Source organism: Arachis ipaensis, chromosome B6 (assembly GCF_059453495.1).
Source record: "Arachis ipaensis isolate K30076 ecotype BB chromosome B6, ASM5945349v1, whole genome shotgun sequence".
NCBI lineage: Eukaryota > Viridiplantae > Streptophyta > Magnoliopsida > Fabales > Fabaceae > Arachis > Arachis ipaensis.
Genome location: NC_142441.1, coordinates 123,981,614 through 123,996,452, shown reverse-complemented (window position 1 = coordinate 123,996,452; position 14,839 = coordinate 123,981,614).

Below are 14,839 nucleotides of genomic sequence, written 5' to 3'. Positions count from 1 at the left end.
CCCTTGATCACTACAATCGGAATTCGCTCACTCATTACCCCTTAAGTGATTCCGTGGGAGACGACCTGGGAGTCAAATACTCTCGGTTTTTAAATTGGTTTTGAGTTGTGACATATCTTGTGAATTTCCAAATTGGTCGGTGACTGATTGTTGGGTTTGGATCTATACTTGCAACGTTAATCTTATTTTTGAGAAATCCCAACTTGTACGATCGACTGTCGTCAAATTTTTGGTGCCGTTGCCGGGGAATTTCACTTTAAGTGCAATGAGTGCCATGATTCTGGTTGTGTAAATATGTGAATAGTATGAATATTTGATTTTTGGTTTGCTACTTGGCATTAATTGTAGATACTATTTTTCCTCTTTAGTTAGTGTTCCGAGGGTTACCTGAAACTGTAGGTCGATCTCGAACGAGATCTTCTGTGCTGGTCGGAGATGATGTATCCGCCTTGTGGGTGGTGACCGGCGTTTTCGCGTCCGACTTGTTAGACGGGTAATGCTGCTAATCCTTCTACACTGGAGGGTGGTGGTACCTGCAAGGGACTCCGATGCTTAAGTTATCCAGGGTATTAAGTAGGTATTTTGTAGAATCAGAGTGTATGTTATACCTGGGTGCTCTAGTGTATTTATAATGTTTGTAGAGTGATCTTTCTGGGGATAAGATAGTTATCTTATCTTTTCCTTGAGTGAAGTCATCCTTATCTTTAAGGGAACTGCCCTTATCCTTCTAGGCTTGGGCTGCTTTTGGATTTGGGTCGTGTTCTTCTATTTGGACTTGCTTCGGGCCTCTATTCTCGATTTGGCCAACCTCTTTGAGAAGAGATCGGGGATTCTAGACCTGAACAGGTCGGTCGCTTTGTCTTCAAGCAGCCCGGGTCGTACATCTCGACCCAGGATATGAACAGTGCCCCTGCTTGAGCTCGGTCTTTCTTTTGAGGTCGTGTTTTTAGAACTTCGATCTCTTTTGGGGAAGCCGAACTCGAGCATTCTTTTGTTGGGTCTATTTGTAGATCTTCATTTAAGTAGCTTTAAATGCAGAACGTTTCTCCTTGTAGCACGCATTTTTGTACTTCCTTGAGAACATGCGAAGGTTTTAAATGCCCATTAACCTCCCCTTTTACCGTTTCCTTTGCTTCCCACTTCTTACTTCTTTTCAAAATTTTTCAAAGAGTTTCTCTTCTCCGTCTCTCTTCTTCTTGCTTCACCGCAACTTTTCTTGCGTTCTATCTTCTGCTTTTGAAGAGGCGATCGTTGGTGTTTGCTTCTTTTCAATCTCTGATCACTTCATTATTCCTTCCCTACTGCAGGTTGGCTTCTCTCTTTTTTTTCTCCTCATTTTTATGTTTGGATATTTGTAATACTTTTGATTTTGTTTGGAAAAAGCTGGAAAGTTTGAATCTTTCTTTGCTTGCTGCATCTGATTTGCTTCTGCTCTGTGCGCTGTTTTTAGGGTTTCTTTAATTTTGTAGAACCTTTCCTTGTTTGCTGGTATTTGATGCGTTTTTAGGGTTTTGAATGCTATTTACTATTTTTGATTGTATCTTCTTGATTTATTCCTTTGAAATAGTGAACTTGTTTGATTCTGAGAAAAGGTTGCGACCTTGATGATTGTTCCTTTTAAAATGCTGAACCGTTTGACCCTGAGAAAGGTTGCGTCCTTGATGATTGCCCCTTTGCATGCTTTGATGTTTGACTTTTCTGATAGGCTGTAAAAAGTAATGACTTTTATAGATTATTTTGTGTTTTTTGTGGGGTGTCGCTATCGAAGGGGAGTTGCTTCCTTGTTTTGAGGGATGTAGGTCGTATAGTTTTCCTGAAACCTTTCTTTTGTTTCTGCCTCCAAAGAATGCCCCTGGATCTTGGTGTGAGTCCTGGGGTCTCCTTTTGCTGTTTGTATGTTTTAGCCCGAGTTGTTTTTTGATTTGCTTGAGCTGTTTAGTAACTCCTTTTCCCATGTCTTCTCGCAAAAATATTGTCGAGACTTCTTCCAAAGTCCCTGAGGGTATGTCGGACTGGCTGGACTCCCTCGTGTTGATGTGTGTCTCTGTGGTAAATGCTGAGTACTGTGTAGAACTGAGGAAACATCACAGGATTTGTAGTAGTCGGGCCCAGGAGAAAGATCATGAGCTTGTAGCGCCTGATTTCGATGAGAGGGTTTGTTTCCCGACCTCGGTTCAGGGAGAGCGTCCCTTCTTTTATGCATATGACTATTTTTTCAGCCAGCCGAACATTACTTTTCCTTTTACTCCTTTTGAGACCAATTTGATATGGTCGTGCAATGTATCTCCCTCCCAGCTTCACCCGAATTCGTGGGACTTTCTTAAGATTTTTCAATTACTGTGTTAAGAGTTGGATGTTAAACCATCTCAAACCCTTTTTCTTTACCTTTTTGTTTTGACTAAGCCCGGGGTGGCTAAGAAGAAGGCTGCTTGGGTATCTTTCCATGCTGCCCAGGGAAAGAAAGTTTTTTCAATGTATGATGAATCTTTTTGCGATTTTAAGAATTATTTCTTCAAGGTCCGAGCTGTTGAAGGAGCTCGGCCTTTCTTTTTGGATGAGAATGGCGAGCCCAGCTTTCCTTTAGAATGGCAAAAGAATGTAGTGGTGTCTAGGTATACTTGGGAGATATTGGATGAGGTTGAGCAAGCCTTTGTGACTATGCTGAAAGAGAACTGGGGGCAGCCTCCCCATCTTGATACAAAGAAATTCCTAGGAAATCCCCCTCTTCTCCGTGCGGAGCTAGGTAGTGGTCGACTTCTTTTGTATTTGTTGTGCTTGTTTAATTTTTGTCGAGTTCATTCCTTTCCTTTCCGATTTATAACTCGGTTTCTTGCTGTATGTTGTTTTCAGAGATGATTAAAAATAATGACTCCATGAGGGCCTTTAAGAAAGCGAGAAAGGCCACCGCCGCCCAGAACATCTCGGCAAAAACTACAAGGGAGAGATCTTCTCAAGTTCCTCCTAAGAAGCCGATCTTGAGCTCTACTGGGCCGAGGAGGATGATTCTAACTCCTCAGGTCTATTTGGTTGATCCTCCCCCCGACTTCTGCTGCTACTTCTTCTACTGTTGACCCTTCTCCAAAAAGATAAAGGACTGTCGAGCCCTTCAATTTGGATGACCCTGACTTTGATGCCGTTGGGTTTGTTGATTAGTAGATTGCTCCTTACGGTATTGTTCCTACTGACGATGTCTCTCTTCTTCGTCATCTGGACTTTATTACTCAGAGCAGTATTAAGATGGCACATATGGGGGCGGCTTTATATCGAACTGTCCATGATCTTCCCATTCATGCAACAAAGGCTTTTATGGAGGAGGCTAAATCAGAGTTCGACAGAATCAAGGGGTTGAAGGAGGAGCTTGAGGTGAAAGTGGCGAAGCTAGAAAAAGAGTTGGAGGGTGAGAAGACTCGGGCTACTGCTGCGGTGTCTTCTGCGAACTTGGCTGAGGAGATGGCTTTGAAGCATAAGGAGAGTTATGTCCTAACTTATGGGGAGATGATAGAGCTCATGGAGAGGTTGAAATCTGCCCAGGCCGACTATGCCGAGCTCCAGGGTCATCTTGTAGGTAGCGTGAATGCTGCTTATGAGGATTTGAAGGCTCAGGTTCGAGTTCTTGCGCCCGAGCTCGACCTTACCCTATTCAGCTTGGACAACACTGTAGTGGATGGTAAGATTGTCCCTGATGGATCGGATGATGATGATGTGAATGTAGACCCTCCTCCTGTGCTATCTGCCAAGGCCCCTGCTGCCCCGGCTTCTTCAGTTCCTGCTATTGAGGTCGGCCAGCCCGAGTCTGACCCTGACGTCCAGATCTTGAACCGGGATGATAGGACTGTAGATGCAGTACCTCTTCAGACTCGTCCTCCTTCACCCCGAATACTGCTACTGGGGAGTCCTTGTATCCTTTATAATTTTCCTTTATGTATTGTGTATAGCCCGGTCTGTGGGCTTTTGAACTCTTTATTTTTTGTAACTTGTGGTCTTGACTTGGATATTTTGGTTGCTTTTCTATAGCAACTCTATGTAGAAAAACAAATTAGCATTTTGAGCTCTCTGAGGTCGACCTCTTAGGTGGCCTCTTGAGCCTTTTGTTATATTGGCTTTGTTCCTTTGCGATATGCTTGTCTGCATCTTTTTGACAATTTTTTGGAATCTTGAGAGTGTTGGAATCTTGCTGTCTGACCTCTTTTGATTGCCTTTGTGCTTCATTTCCTGCTTTGGTCGAAGCTAGCTTTGTTCAACTAGTCTTTTTTGCATTCTTTCATATAATACTTGTATATTGATTTTATTGAGGTCATGGCTTTCTAGGTTCGACTTGAATCTCTTATAGCGCATGCCTTCTCTCGGCCGATTTCTTCATCTCAGTCTGTTCGAAGTTATTTCTAGTAATCCATTTTATTTGGACCTTTGCCAGGTATCTTTTATGGATTACTTTATAACTTTTTGTAGTTTGTCGGGCCGACTTCATCATGTCAGTTCCTTGTAAGTTATTTCTAGTAATCCATTTTATTTGGGCCTTTGTCAGGTCTTTTTTTATGGATTACTTCTTATAACTTTTGTAGTTTTGTTGGGCCGACTTCATCATGTCGGTCCCTTCGAAGTTATTTCTAGTAATCCATTTTATTTGGGCCTTTGTCAGGTCTCTTTTATGGATTACTTTTTATAACTTTTGTAATTTTTTCGGGCCGACTTCTTCATGTCGGTCCTTCGAAGTTATTTCTAGTAATCCTCTTTTTTAGGGCTGGCCAGGCCTCTTTCTAGGGATTACTTTTTATAACTTTTGTTGTTTGTAGTCGACTGGTCTGACTTCTTTATGTCGGTCCATCTTTAAGTTATTTCTAGCAATCCATTTTTATTGAGGCCTCGCCAGGTCTCTTCTTATGGATTACTTTTTGATAACTTCTTGCATTATTCTGTTTTTGCCGCTTTTCATCTTGCCAATTTTGTAGAAATTGAGTTTGATCCTCGCTTGGTCGACCTTTGATGAATTCAGTTTTCATCTTTGTTGATCTTTATCGTGATCGAGCAGTGATTTTGGTTTTCACTTTTTGCCGATCTGTAGCTTTATAATCGGGCGATGAATTTTTGCGTTTCAGATTAATGCGTCTTGATAAAGAGGATTTGTAGAAAATCTTCTTAGGTTGCAGGCATGCCACGACCTTGGTAGCTCTCGCCCTTCTAGTTCGGACACCCTGTAGTAGCCTTTTCCCAATACCTCTGTAACTCGGTAGGGTCCTTTCTAGTTAGCTGCTAGCTTCCCCTTTCCCGGTCGACTTGTTCCGATATCATTTCGGATTAGGATGAGGTCGTTGTTGGCAAAAGATTCGTTGTACTACCTTTTGATTGTATCTTGAGGCCATTCGGTGTTTTAACGCCTCTTCCTTGATCCGAGTTCTTTCTCGAATTTCTGGAAGTAGGTCGAGTTCTTTCCTTTGAAGTTGGGAGTTGGCCTCTTCACTGAAGTGGATCACTCTGGGCGATCCTTCTTCGACCTCCACTGGGATCATTGCCTTCATTCTGTAAGCTAATCGGAAAGGTGATTCCTTTGTGGTGGAGTGTGGAGTTGTCCGATATGCCCATAGGACTTGTGGGAGCTCTTCAGCCCAGGCTCCCTTTGCGTCCTGTAATTTCCGTTTTAACCTAGCATGTATGACTTTGTTGGCAGCTTCTGCTTGTCCATTAGCCTGGGGGTGTTCTACGGATGTGAATTGGTGCTTTATTTTCAAGTTGGCCACCAATTTTCTGAAGCCTGCATCTGTAAATTGGGTGCCGTTGTCTGTGGTGATGGAGTATGGAACCCCAAACCTTGTGACAATGTTTCTATATAGGAATTTTCTACTTCTTTGAGCAGTGGCGTTAGCTAGGGGCTCTGCCTCAATCTATTTTGTGAAATAATCTACCCCAACGATGAGGAACTTGACCTGTCCTGATCCTTGGGGGAAGGGCCCAAGGAGGTCGAGTCCCCATTTTGCGAATGGCCAGGGTGAGGTTACACTGATGAGTTCCTCTGGTGGGGCGATGTGGAAATTAGCGTGTTTCTGACATGGTGGACATGTCTTTATGAACTCTGTTGCTTCTTTTTGTAAAGTTGGCCAATAGAATCCGGCTCGGAGTACTTTTTTGGTGAGAGCTTGTGCTCCGAGATGGTTGCCACAAATGCTACTGTGTATTTCTTCCACAACTTCCTTTGTGTTGGAAGTCGGTATACATTTTAACAGTGGTGTTGAAATCCCTCTCTTGTACAGAGTATTATTTATGATGGTGTAGTATTGTGCCTCTCGTTTTAACCTCTTCGCCTCCTTCTTATCTGCAGGGAGTGTTTCTGATAAATCCATATTTTATGATATACTTTGTGCCTAATTTAAGTGATTTATTCAATCCTTCACTCACTTATTCATATAAATTGCATGGTTTTACTTTCCCTTCCTTATTATGTGATGTATGTGAAAAATATGTTTCCTATGCTTTAAAAATAATAATTTTAATTTCCCTTTATTACCATTCGATGTCATGATCCGTGTGTTGAGTAATTTCAGATCTTCTAAGGCAGAAACAACTTAAAGGATGGAAAGGAAACATACAAAATTGGAAGGAAAGCATAAAACGGAGTTTTTGAAGAAACTGGCAGTGACACGACTGCGTGATTGACGCGGACGCATGACTGAAGTGACCGCATGACAAGGAAAACTTCAGATGACGCGACCGCATGACCCACGAGGACGCGTGACAGAGGCCACGCACCAGAAATTACAGAAAACGCTCCCAGCAATTTCTGAAGCCCTTTTTGGCCCAAATCGAAGTCCAGAAGGCATAGATAAGAGGTTATGAAGTGGGGGAATGCATCCATTCAGGGGAGACTCTCCATTTTAGTTAGTATTCATGAATTAGATGTAGTTTTGAGGGAGAGGTTATCTCCTCTCTCTTTTAGGATTTAGAATTAGGATTTCTTTTGCTTTCAGGATTATCTCTTTTTATTAGGTTCAACATTTTTTTTATTTATCTTCTCAATTTAGTTTATGAATTATTCTATGTTACAGATTATTCTTTCAATTAATGTTATTTGAGGTATTTCAGTTTATTATTGCTCTCTTTTATTTATCTGAAGACATTTTTATTCCAGTAGATTTACTTTTTCCCTTTTGGTCTTGGTTAAGAAGTCAGTAACTCAGGAGTTATTAAACTCAACGTGATCGATAATTGTTATCTTTGCTAATTGAATTGAACTTCAATAATCCCAATCTTTTTCTAGGAATTAACTAGGATTTGAAAATCAAACTAATTAGTCACTTGACCTTCCCTTGCTCTAGTAAAGGTTAACTAAGTGGAATTAAGATTCAATTTTCATCATCATTGATAAGGATAACTAGGATAGGACTTCCAATTTCTCATACCTTGCCAAAAGTGCGTTTTACAGTTATTTATTTATTTTATAGTCTTTTACTTATTTTAATTGCAATTTAAATTACTTGTTCCTCATCTTCAAAACCCCGATTTAAAATCTTCATAACCAATAATAAGAACATACTTCCCTGCAGTTCCTTGAGAAGACGACCCGAGGTTTAAATACTTCGGTTATCAATTTTAAAGGGGTTTGTTACTTGTGACAACCAAAACGTTTGTAAGAAAGGACTTTTGTTGGTTTAGAAGCTATACCTGCAACGAGGATTTATCTGCGAATTTCTAGACCACGTAAAGTTCTCTGCAATTGTGTGCCTTATTATTGGTTATTGTAAATATTTCTCTTTTACTTGTTTATTTATTCTTATTTTATCCTTTTATTTTTATTAGCTACTATGAATTCTCACCCCTCTCGCTTTGAGTTTGATTCTAATATTGTTGAAAGGAGTGAAAGTTATAACAGGAACATGCATCAACGTCAGAGCAATCAAAGATGGATGGAGCCAAGAGGATCTGATCAACCCTTTAGGCAACAACACCCTCCAAGATATCATGGACAAAGACCATTCTACAATGCATACCAAGCCAATAGACATGGTAGACAACCTTGTAGTTACCAACAAGCCCCACCCCGTGCTTATAGGCCATCCTCTCAACATAACTTCGAACCACCACACTCACAAGCTCCTTTTCACCATTCACCACCATATGATCTTCATTTACCCCAATTCCAATCCAATTACTTCCAAACACCACCACTTCCCCATGTACCACGTCCAAATCCATCACCCCGAGAATCAGAGGTTTGCCTCAAGGAAACAGTAGATCAACTTCAAACAACCCTTCATCAACTGGAGCAAGCAGTAAGTCAATAATCTTCTAGACGTTCGAACATTCAAGGACCTTCCACAGCCCCATATGGACAATCTAAAAAAGAGCGTAGCATGAAGGAGATACTAGAAACTCCAGTGGACAGAACAGGGCATGACTTCGTACTGGAACAAGTAGAGGAAGCTGTCATTGTAAAAGAAGAAGAGTTGGTTGAAGACTTAGGAGACGCTGAACTTCCATGGGAATCCAGAATTGTGGAAGATTCTGTCAAGGATGTTACAATTGATGCTAAGGAGGATAGTGCACAACTCCCAAAGCAAATCTTTTATGAAGAACTAGACAGAATAATCCAAGAATCAAGTTTCCTTGATGATGATAATCTCAAGTTAAGTTCTCCCAGTAATGAACTTGTATCAGCAAGTGAATTCTCTGAGATCGAAGAATCTTCTCCAAGTGAATACGAAGATGATGCGGAGGTAGATTTCTCTCAACCTCCCGTTTATGACTTAAGTAACGAGGAAGACATAGAAGGCTTTGATCAGGACATGGATGCATTTGAAGAAGTCTGAAAGGAAGTGAAGAAATTCACCGAAGAGCACAAGGGAGTAGAACTTACAGAACCATTGGAAACACCTATCCCAAGGCCATTACCACCCAATACAAGCTTCAAGTGGGTACAATCCTTAACCTTTAGCTTTATTTTCCCACTTGAATATGGTTTGCTTGAAACAGATGGCCAGCTTAGAGCTCTCTGTGGCTTTAAGAGTAAGAGGGAAATGGCTCGCACTCAGAGCTGGTGCACAAGGTTCAATAAGGTTCCACGCTTCAATTCGAAGTGCACGGATTGGCATCATGATCAATCGAATGGATCTCGGAAAATATTTGGTCATCTTGGTGAAAATCTACTTTCTAAACCGCTCGGATGGAAATATATAGATCAAGACGAAGGCGGATTTAAAAGCAAAGTTTGGGATCCTGGAATCTATTCTGACATTTGTCACCCTGGGAGCCTGACAATCTACTTCAAGATACTCAAAAGCTTTACATGCCTAGTTTGGGACCCTGGAGGCGGTTGGCATTCCAAACATTGGTGGAGATTTATGGACGAATTTAAGCGCAAGCCGCCATAACAGGAAGCTCATCCAATGTCCAACTTAAGGGCTTTAACTAAAAGTGCTAGGTGGGAGACAACCCACCATGGTATGGTCGTTTCTTTTTTTTAGTTTTATTTTGTGTTATTTATTTTTGTTTTCCTTTTCAATTGAACCTGAATATTATTCATTCGCATTGCATAATGCATAATTGCATACCTGCATAAAAAAAAGAGAGTAGGCATGCGACGCAACCGCATCACTCGTGCGATCGCGTCAGTTGCGAAAAACAACCCCCACGCGTCCGCGTCATTCACGCGGCCGCGTGACCTGGAAATTGGCGTAAGGATCCAATGCCCAGAAAGTTGGGCTGGAATCGTGCGGCTGTTGTGCGTATTCGCACAAAACGATCCACGCGGTCGCGTCCATGATGCGATCGCGTCACTTGCACAACACCAATCCCACGCGACAGCGTGAGCGACACGATCGCGTCACGTGGATTGCACAACACCCCAAAAGAGATAGAGAGTTGCGCTGAAACGACATTGGAATTGCGCGTTTAGCACAATTTCCAGCGACGCAGTCGCCTGCCTCACGCGACCGCGTCATTCATCCTTTTACCCATTTCATGCGATCGCATCACTCACGCGATCGCGTCAACCCCCATTCCACCCCAGCCATGCGACCGCGTGCCCCACGCGATCGCGTGGATTCAAATTCGATAACCTCCCCAGCCACACGAAACCCTACCCATTCGTGCCCCCCACCCCCTTCTCCTTCCTCTCTTCTCTGCAACCCTTCCTGCTCCTCACCACCCGCGCCACCCTACGCCACCGCCCCACCGTCGACCACCCAGACCCCACCGCAACACTACCCCCTTCCTCTCTCCCTCTTTCTTCTTCTTCTCTCCTCTTCTTCCCTCCACCACTACTGCCCACCTCCGCGACCACCACCCCCACCGCGCCGCAGTCACCGCCACGCCTCCACCCACCACCCACGCCCCCTTCCCTTCCTTCCCCCTTAGCCCCTACCCCCATTAACCTACCCGAAACCCCCTGCCTCCGAACAACCACTGCCGCGCCAACCACCCTCAACCGCCGCGTCATTCGCCACCACCACCATCCCCCAGCCATCTCTCTACCCCACTTTCATTTATCCGCTTACCAGGTTCCGCCGAACGCCACCCTTCTTTCAATTCCCAGTTAATTACATATTTTTCTGTTTATGTTCATAATTAGACTAGTTAGATATGCATGTTGTAGTGGATTCTAGGTGGTTAGGTAGCCTAGGATGTGGTTAGTGGATTTAGGCCTGATTAATTGCGCTGTTCGTGCTTCTTGTTTTATAATTTTCGCAATTCTGCTGTTGCTGTGATGTTAGTATTGTTCATATGCTGTTCGTACTGTTCATGCTGCTATTGCAAATGTTCTTTCTTGTTCACACTAATTATATCTAATTGCATTTTGTTTTAATTCATATGAACTGTCCTACTTACTGTTTATTTTTCGGGAACATCCAATTTTAGCCGGAATGCTGCCCAATTTTCTGTAAACTGTTTTGTTTCCATTCATGTCATGGTTTTGGCACTTTGAACTCTGCTTTACTCTGCTTTTACCAACCCAATTCATGAATACCAGGGCAAGCTTTCTTATTCTTTTTGATTTCCTGGTTCATAATCTGCATTTTTTATGTTTAGCTTCCAATTTTTGATTCATCATCAACCTGATTCCCTTGTTTGGATATGAGTTAACTGTAGCTTCTAATTGAGACTGCTTGTTACTTAGAAAATGATCATCATGCCACTTACTCTAACCCACTTTTTACTAATTCACTAATTTTAACTTCCTAAACACTTTTTTTTCATTCCTAACCAACCTAACCTTTCAAAACATCTCTTCTGGTTTTTCACTATTCTCTTTAAACCTTCTAACCAAGGCATGATGATAATTTTCCTAATTAACATGATTTCTAATACATTTTGGATTGTTAAATTTTCTTCTCGGACTTTTAACTCCTATTCAATCCTTAATGCACATTTACCTAACTCATTTTCATTACTCCACTGCTCCTTTGCCACTATATGCTTATTTTGTGATTTGCACACTTGTTTTCCTATTTTTATTATATCCTGGTTTTCTGTTTTTCAGGATGTCTGACACCCAAAGAAAAGGAAAGGGAAAGGCAACAACTAGCAAATGGAAAAGAGGAGAATCCTTCATGTCCATCCTGGACATCATGCATGATGACTCCTGGCGGGAGAAATACTTTACCCCGCAGGAGAAGGCTGACCAGCTACTCCCTGCTACTGATCCCATTAAGTTTGCAAACCGATACTGCGAGCTGAAGTATCTGGTGTTTGCAACATCCAGGAACCTATACCTGGAGAGGACTCTGAAGATCCTAGAAGAACTCTAGCAATACACCTCTGATCAGATCAAACAAAGAGGCTGGTTCTTCCTGGAGAGAAACCTGACTGAGGTCAATGCATCTTGGGTAAGGAAATTTTACTGCAATTACTTCAAAACTTCCCTAGATGCAGTACACCTAAGAGGGAAGCAGATACTAGTCACTGAAGAGGCCATAGAGGATGTTCTGAAGCTCCTGCCTAAATCCGATCAACCAGATGGTTATAAAAAGGCTGAGGAGGACATGCGCTTCATGAAGTTTGACTGGAATGCCGTCAAGGCAAGGATAGCCCTTGACCCGACTGTTCCATGGGTCATGGGTCAGAACACCACCATGCCTAAGGGAATCAAGCGGGCATACTTGAACGATGAGGCCTGGCTATGGCATCAGATCCTAAGCAACTTTATTATGCCGAGTACTCACGAGACAGAGCTACCTGCCGCTATGATCACCCTCCTATGGTGCGTGATGGAAGGTAAGGACCTATACCTGCCACACTTCATTCGGTACTTGATGAGCGGATATTTTATACACTTTTTGGAGTTAATTTCATATAGTTTCTAGTGTGTTTTAGTTAGTTTTTAGTTTATTTTCATTAGTTTCTAGGCAAAATTCATATTTTTGGACTTTACTATGAGTTTGTGTGTTTTTCTGTGATTTCAGGTATTTTCTGGCTGAAATTGAGGGAGCTGAGCAAAAATCTGATTCAGGCTGAAAAAGGACTGCTGATGCTGTTGGATTCTGACCTCCCTGCACTCAAAATGGATTTTCTGGAGCTATAGGACTCCAAAGGGCGCGCTTCCAATTGAGTTGGAAAGTAGACATCCAGGGCTTTACAGAAATATATAATAGTCTATACTTTGCTCAAGGATAGACGACGTAAACTGGTGTTTAACGCCAGTTCCATGCTGTAGTCTGGCGTCCAGCGCCAGAAACAAGTTATAAAGTGGAGTTCAACGCCAGAAAAGGATCCAAAGCTGGCGTTGAACGCCCAAAACAACCCTATGCACGTGATTAGCTCAAGTCTCAGCCCCAGCACACACCAAGTGGGCCCCAGAAGCGGATTTCTGCACCATCTATCATAGTTTGTAAACCTAGGTTACTAGTTTAGTATTTAAACAACTTTTAGAGGTTTATTTTCACACATCATGACATTTTTAGATCTGAACTTTGTACCTTTTGACGACATGAGTCTCTAAACTCCATTGTTGGGGGTGAGGAGCTCTGCTGTGTCTCGATGAATTAATGCAAGTATTTCTGTTTTCCATTCAAACATACGTGTTCCTATCTAAGATATCCGTTCGCACTTCAATATGAATGTGATGAACGTGACAATCATCATCATTTCACCACGAACGCGTGCCTGACAACCACTTACGTTCCACCGTAGAATGAATGAATATCTCTTAGATCTCTAAATCAGAATCTTCATGGTATAAGCTAGATTGATGGCAGCATTCAAGAGAATCCGGAAAGTCTAAACCTTGTCTGTGGTATTCCTGGTAGGATTCAAGGATTGAATGACTGTGACGAGCTTCAAACTCGCGAGTGCTGGGCGTAGTGACAGACGCAAAAGGATAGTAAATCCTATTCCGGTACGATTGAGAATCTGCAGATGATTAGCCGTGCGGTGACAGTGCATTTGGACCCTTTTCACTGGAAGGATGGATGGTAGCCATTGACAACGGTGATCCACCTACACACAGCTTGCCATAGGAGGACGTGCGTGCGTGAATCAGAAAACAGAGGAAAGCAGAATTTCAGAAGACAAAGCATCTCCAAAACTCCAACATATTCTCCATCATTGCATACAAGTATAAATTGTGTTCTGCCCTTTTACTCCTTGCAATCATATTTGTTAAGTGAATTATTTTATTGTCTTCTTGACTAAGAGTTACAAGATAACCATAGATTGCTTCAAGCCAACAATCTCCGTGGGATCGACCCTTACTCACGTAAGGTATTACTTGGACGACCCAGTGCACTTGCTGGTTAGTTGTGCGAAATTACATTGTGAAGTAAACTTCGTGCACCAAGTTTTTGGCGCCGTTGCCGGGGATTGTTTGAGTTTGAACAACTGACGGTGAATCTTGTTGCTTAGATTAGGAAATTTTTGTCTTCTGGGTCAGAGTCTTTTATTTTCTTTTCAAAATTTTTTCAAAAATAATTTTTCTATTAAATCTCGTGCCAAACTTTAAGTTTGGTGTTTTCTTGTTGGTTTTCCTTTGTTTTTCGAAAATTTTATTTTGGTTTTCTAAAAAATTTTTAAGTTTTGGTGTTCTTTCTTCATGTTCTTGTGTTCTTGTGAGTCTTCAAAGTGTTCTTGAGTTTTCCTTGCGTCTTGATCTTAAAATTTTTAAGTTTGGTGTTCCTTGGTGTTTTCCCTCCAAAATTTTCGAAAACAAGGAGCATTAGATCTAAAAATTTTAAATCTTTGGCTATCTTAATGTTTCTCTCTTTCCTCTTTAAATTCAAAAATATCTTTTCTCTCTATTTTTCGAAAAAACAAAACTTCTTGATCACTTTCTCTCTCCTCATTTTTTTTCAAAAAATCTTCACCTATTTTTATTTATTTTATTTTAATTTATTTTATTTTCGAAATAATTAAATAAATAAATAAATAAATAAAAACAAAATTTTTATTTTACATCATCTCCCTTTCTCCATCATGGATCTAAGTGGAAATGAACAGTCCAGGAGGACTCTGGGGTCATATGCTAACCCCTCTACTACTTCATATGGGAGTAGTATCTGCATACCCTCCATTGGAGTCAATAGCTTTGAGTTGAATCCTCAGCTCATTATCATAGTGCAACAAAGCTGCCAGTATTCCGTTCTTCCACAGGAAGAACCTACAGAGTTTCTGGCACAGTTTTTACAAATTGCTGACACAGTACATGATAAGGAAGTAGATCAGGATGTCTACAGATTATTACTATTTCCATTTGCTGTAAAAGACCAAGCCAAGAGGTGGTTAAATAACCAACCTAAGGCTAGCATAAGGACATGGAAACAGCTGACAGAAAAATTCCTGAATCAATATTTTCTTCCAAAACGGATGACACAGCTAAGGCTGGACATCCAAGGCTTTAAACAAGGAGATAATGAATCTC